The 5,000-nt window shown below is 54.9% G+C and overlaps 1 pseudogene; it reads left to right on the forward strand.

The window, feature by feature from the left end:
- The window catches only part of LOC126444348 (large subunit ribosomal RNA), a 9,457-nt pseudogene that overhangs the window by 405 nt on the left and 4,052 nt on the right, over positions 1–5,000 (forward strand).

The following is a 5,000-nucleotide window of genomic DNA, read 5'->3' on the forward strand; positions in this document are numbered from 1 at the left end:
CAAAAGTACGTGAAACCGTTCTGGGGTAAACGTGAGAAGTCCGAAAGGTCGAACGGGTGAGATTCACGCCCATCCGGCCACTGGCCTCCGCCCTCGGCAGATGGGGCCGGCCGCCCGCGCGGAGCAATTCGCGGCGGGGTCGTGTCCGGTTGCCTTTCCACTCGCCGCGGGGCGGGGCCGTTCCGGTGTGCGGTGGGCCGCACTTCTCCCCTAGTAGGACGTCGCGACCCGCTGGGTGCCGGCCTACGGCCCGGGTGCGCAGCCTGTCCTTCCGCGGGCCTCGGTTCGCGTCTGTTGGGCAGAGCCCCGGTGTCCTGGCTGGCTGCCCGGCGGTATATCTGGAGGAGTCGATTCGCCCCTTTGGGCGCTCGGGCTCCCGGCAAGCGCGCGCGGTTCTTCCCGGATGACGGACCTACCTGGCCCGGCCCCGGACCCGCGCCGCTGTTGGCTCGGGATGCTCTCGGGCGGAATAATCGCTCCCGTCAGCGGCGCTTCAGCTTTGGACAATTTCACGACCCGTCTTGAAACACGGACCAAGGAGTCTAACATGTGCGCGAGTCATTGGGCTGTACGAAACCTAAAGGCGTAATGAAAGTGAAGGTCTCGCCTTGCGCGGGCCGAGGGAGGATGGGGCTTCCCCGCCCTTCACGGGGCGGCGGCCTCCGCACTCCCGGGGCGTCTCGTCCTCATTGCGAGGTGAGGCGCACCTAGAGCGTACACGTTGGGACCCGAAAGATGGTGAACTATGCCTGGCCAGGACGAAGTCAGGGGAAACCCTGATGGAGGTCCGTAGCGATTCTGACGTGCAAATCGATCGTCGGAGCTGGGTATAGGGGCGAAAGACTAATCGAACCATCTAGTAGCTGGTTCCCTCCGAAGTTTCCCTCAGGATAGCTGGTGCTCGTACGAGTCTCATCCGGTAAAGCGAATGATTAGAGGCCTTGGGGCCGAAACGACCTCAACCTATTCTCAAACTTTAAATGGGTGAGATCTCCGGCTTGCTTGATATGCTGAAGCCGCGAGCAAACGACTCGGATCGGAGTGCCAAGTGGGCCACTTTTGGTAAGCAGAACTGGCGCTGTGGGATGAACCAAACGCCGAGTTAAGGCGCCCGAATCGACGCTCATGGGAAACCATGAAAGGCGTTGGTTGCTTAAGACAGCAGGACGGTGGCCATGGAAGTCGGAATCCGCTAAGGAGTGTGTAACAACTCACCTGCCGAAGCAACTAGCCCTGAAAATGGATGGCGCTGAAGCGTCGTGCCTATACTCGGCCGTCAGTCTGGCAGTCATGGCCGGTCCTTGCGGCCGGCCGCGAAGCCCTGACGAGTAGGAGGGTCGCGGCGGTGGGCGCAGAAGGGTCTGGGCGTGAGCCTGCCTGGAGCCGCCGTCGGTGCAGATCTTGGTGGTAGTAGCAAATACTCCAGCGAGGCCCTGGAGGGCTGACGCGGAGAAGGGTTTCGTGTGAACAGCCGTTGCACACGAGTCAGTCGATCCTAAGCCCTAGGAGAAATCCGATGTTGATGGGGGCCGTCATAGCATGATGCGCTTTGTGCTGGCCCCCGTTGGGCGAAAGGGAATCCGGTTCCTATTCCGGAACCCGGCAGCGGAACCGATACAAGTCGGGCCCCTCTTTTAGAGATGCTCGTCGGGGTAACCCAAAAGGACCCGGAGACGCCGTCGGGAGATCGGGGAAGAGTTTTCTTTTCTGCATGAGCGTTCGAGTTCCCTGGAATCCTCTAGCAGGGAGATAGGGTTTGGAACGCGAAGAGCACCGCAGTTGCGGCGGTGTCCCGATCTTCCCCTCGGACCTTGAAAATCCGGGAGAGGGCCACGTGGAGGTGTCGCGCCGGTTCGTACCCATATCCGCAGCAGGTCTCCAAGGTGAAGAGCCTCTAGTCGATAGAATAATGTAGGTAAGGGAAGTCGGCAAATTGGATCCGTAACTTCGGGATAAGGATTGGCTCTGAGGATCGGGGCGTGTCGGGCTTGGTCGGGAAGTGGGTCAGCGCTAACGTGCCGGGCCTGGGCGAGGTGAGTGCCGTAGGGGTGCCGGTAAGTGCGGGCGTTTAGCGCGGGCGTGGTCTGCTCTCGCCGTTGGTCGGCCTCGTGCTGGCCGGCGGTGCAGGATGCGCGCGCCTGCGCGGCGTTCGCGCCCCGGTGCTTCAACCTGCGTGCAGGATCCGAGCTCGGTCCCGTGCCTTGGCCTCCCACGGATCTTCCTTGCTGCGAGGCCGCGTCCGCCTTAGCGTGCTCCTCCGGGGGCGCGCGGGTGCGCGGATTCTCTTCGGCCGCCATTCAACGATCAACTCAGAACTGGCACGGACTGGGGGAATCCGACTGTCTAATTAAAACAAAGCATTGCGATGGCCCTAGCGGGTGTTGACGCAATGTGATTTCTGCCCAGTGCTCTGAATGTCAACGTGAAGAAATTCAAGCAAGCGCGGGTAAACGGCGGGAGTAACTATGACTCTCTTAAGGTAGCCAAATGCCTCGTCATCTAATTAGTGACGCGCATGAATGGATTAACGAGATTCCCGCTGTCCCTATTAGCTCCAGCTGTCTCATACTGTGAGCCCTCAAGCTGTGCCGGCTCTCGGTTGGTAAAAGGCAGTATGGGGAAGGATGCGTCTCAAACAGCCTCTCCTTCTCAAGTGCCCTTACCTGCCTTCTTGAGGTGGAGCTGTTAAGCCTTCGGGCAACTGAAGGGTAGGGGCGCGACAGTGTGCTGAACAACTTGTACACTGGTTCTGATAGCTGCATTCGCTGTGGTGGGATCCTGCCCCAAGTCGGCGAAGGCCACTCGCCTTGTCTTGGACCCCAAGGCATGCTCCGCCAAGCCGGGGCGTGGTGACATGTCCCCGGTCAGGTTAGATGGGTCCAGACCTCCGAACGTCTGGGGGACCGGCCCGGCACCTGAGTAGGACCGGGTCTTTGGCCTTTGGTGGGAACCTGGCCCAGTAGGGGGCGAAGGACGGAGAGTGAATCCGCTCTCCCGGAATGTGGGTGGCATTCGCCGATAAGGGAGCGGGTGAAAACTGTGGTGGTGTGGCTGTTGAAGAGGACTAGTGCGCTGTACCCACGGCGTGCTAAACCTGGCAGCTCAGTTACTGATAGCTCTTGGTCAAGGGGCGGGACCGGTGAGCGAGCTGCATATAGCCTCCCCCCCATGCCAGAGAGGCCGGTCCGGGGCAAGAGACGGGCCTCCACTTTTACACTCTCTAATTATCACAATGGCGGAAAATCAAGAGAGTGTTAATGCGTTAGATACTAGCGAAGTTTCGAGCCTCGAGAATGTGTCTGTCGCTGAGCGACATTCGAAATTTCTGAGATTGCTGGATACTAGCATTAAAAATGGTAAGATAAGCAATTATGCTATAAACCATATTAGGGACTTTGTGGCCAACTGGGCAATCGCCCACTCTCAGTTAGAGGGTAGGGTAACAGAATTAGAGAAAGAAAATGAAAGACTTAGAGGTCAACCGGCCCGGTCTTATGCTGCGGTTGCTAGAGCCCCAGTTGCCAAGGCACCGACAGCGAAACAAACCATACAGGACAACATTAAGAAAGTTGCTCCCACAGTGTTCATTAAGCCTAAACCTGGTGATGACATTAAGGCTGTTAAGTCAGCATTTGAGAAGTGCATTGATCCTAAGAAGGATAAAATAAAGATAAACAATGTACGCACTGCAAAGAATGTGCTCATTGTAGAAACGGCATCACAAGAGGACTGCCAAAAGATTTTAAGCAATGAACAATTGAGCAATAAAGTGAAGTGCGAACCTCCTCGCAAGCGTCGACCTTTGATGTGTCTGTATGACGTACCTACGTACATGACAACAGACAATCTGCTAGACGCAGTTTACACGCAAAATTTTGACGTGAACATGTCAAGAGGAGAATTCGATGAACAATTTAAGCTACGCTTTAAAGTAGGACCACGTGGGAAACTGACAGTACACCACGTGGTAGAAGTCTCGCCAGGTTTATGGAAATTACTAACGAGAGTGGGTCGGTTGTATGTTGGCTACTCTGCGTTGAATATAAAAGATTACCTGGCAGTGCCGAGATGCACTAAATGCCAGGACATTAATCATACAAACAAGTATTGTACGCAACCTGATATCATATGCGGCCATTGTGGCCTCTCTGGACATATTAAGAATGGCTGTCCTAATAAGGACAAAGCGGCAGTATGTGTACCATGCAAGAGACGAGGCCGCAAGTGTGGTGGACCTAAAGATTGTCCAACCCACCGAATGTTCTTAGACAGACTTGTCCAAAGAACAGATTACGGCGATATTTAAAGTGGTACAAGTCAATGCCATGCGCAGCCAGATGGTTGCACATGAGCTACGGAAGGTAGCGGAACAAGAAGGAGTTGATATTCTTTTGATACAAGAACCGAACTCCTGTGCGGGTCGAGTCCCTGGTTTTCCCGCAACAGCACAGGTGGTATCCTCAGGTGGGAACCCCATGAGTGCAATTATAGTATTGAATAAAACTATTAAAACTACGATATTAAATCAGTTCTGTACTGAGCATATTATAGTTGTACAACTAAATCTGCTGTCTTACAGTATGTACGTTGTAAACGTCTACTGCCAATTCAGACATGACATCAAGATTTATCTTGATCAGCTGAATTGGATACTAAGAGTTTTAGCCGGGCAGGCTATAATTGTAGCTCTTGATGCTAATGCTAAGTCCCCACTCTGGCACAGCGATGTACAGGACGGTAGGGGTGCGGAGCTTGTGGATTTGATAATGGAAACGCACATGTATGTGCTAAACTTGCCTGGGTACCCCCCGACCTACTCAGGGAGGGCGGGTGCAACATCAAATATTGATGTCACACTAGCAAGCGAGAGGGCAGCACCCCACGTCCATAACTGGCAAGTAAGAGAACATCTAACTGTCAGTGACCATAACTGTATAACATTTGATATAGCGCCGACCATCGCGGATGTGCCAGGCGAATGGGTGGAACGCTTCAATTAT

This window comes from Schistocerca serialis, unplaced genomic scaffold, assembly GCF_023864345.2.
Source record: "Schistocerca serialis cubense isolate TAMUIC-IGC-003099 unplaced genomic scaffold, iqSchSeri2.2 HiC_scaffold_254, whole genome shotgun sequence".
Lineage (NCBI taxonomy): Eukaryota > Metazoa > Arthropoda > Insecta > Orthoptera > Acrididae > Schistocerca > Schistocerca serialis.